The sequence below is a fragment of the Orycteropus afer genome, unplaced genomic scaffold (genome assembly GCF_000298275.1).
Source record: "Orycteropus afer afer isolate SDZICR_OR568_19922 unplaced genomic scaffold, OryAfe1.0 scaffold00622, whole genome shotgun sequence".
Lineage (NCBI taxonomy): Eukaryota > Metazoa > Chordata > Mammalia > Tubulidentata > Orycteropodidae > Orycteropus > Orycteropus afer.
The window spans coordinates 551,235-551,804 of record NW_006922209.1 but is presented as its reverse complement, the minus strand read 5'-3'; positions in this window follow the sequence as shown (position 1 = coordinate 551,804).

Sequence of the window (570 nt, the reverse complement as noted above, 5' to 3'; positions counted from 1 at the left end):
TACTGTTCATACAATAATGTTTAGTAAATAGATTAAAACAATCTTAATCTTGAGGAATATGTCAGTTTTCAAGTAGTGAAATGAGGGACTGTAAACGAAGAGCTAGAACACTGATACATTCATTCAAATAAAGAATATTATTTTCACATGAGAAATGAGCAACTTGACTTTTGACTTGATTATGTATTAGAATATTTCAGCTCTCAAGCCACTCAGCTTCCCTGCAATCATTTTCCCCTGAAATTAGAGGATATTGCATCTAAGGTGAAGAAAGTGCTATGGTCTTCTCTTGATAACCGTTTCTCTCTCGCTAAGGAACTGGAGAGGCTCTTTATTTTTATTTGTTTTGAATGCATGGAAAGGGCTTAGCACAGTTCCTCATTTAACAACTCATACAAAGCATTCTCTCACTTAATCTCCTTACTCTTATCCAGGATGGGTACTATGATCCTAAATTTATAAATGAGAAGTTTGGAATTAAGAAACTTCCTTTTGTGGCCCTTTCTTCCAATGTCTCTAAGTGCAAAACAAGTGTTTTGAAAGGATCCTCTTTTCCCCTCATTTCCTCAT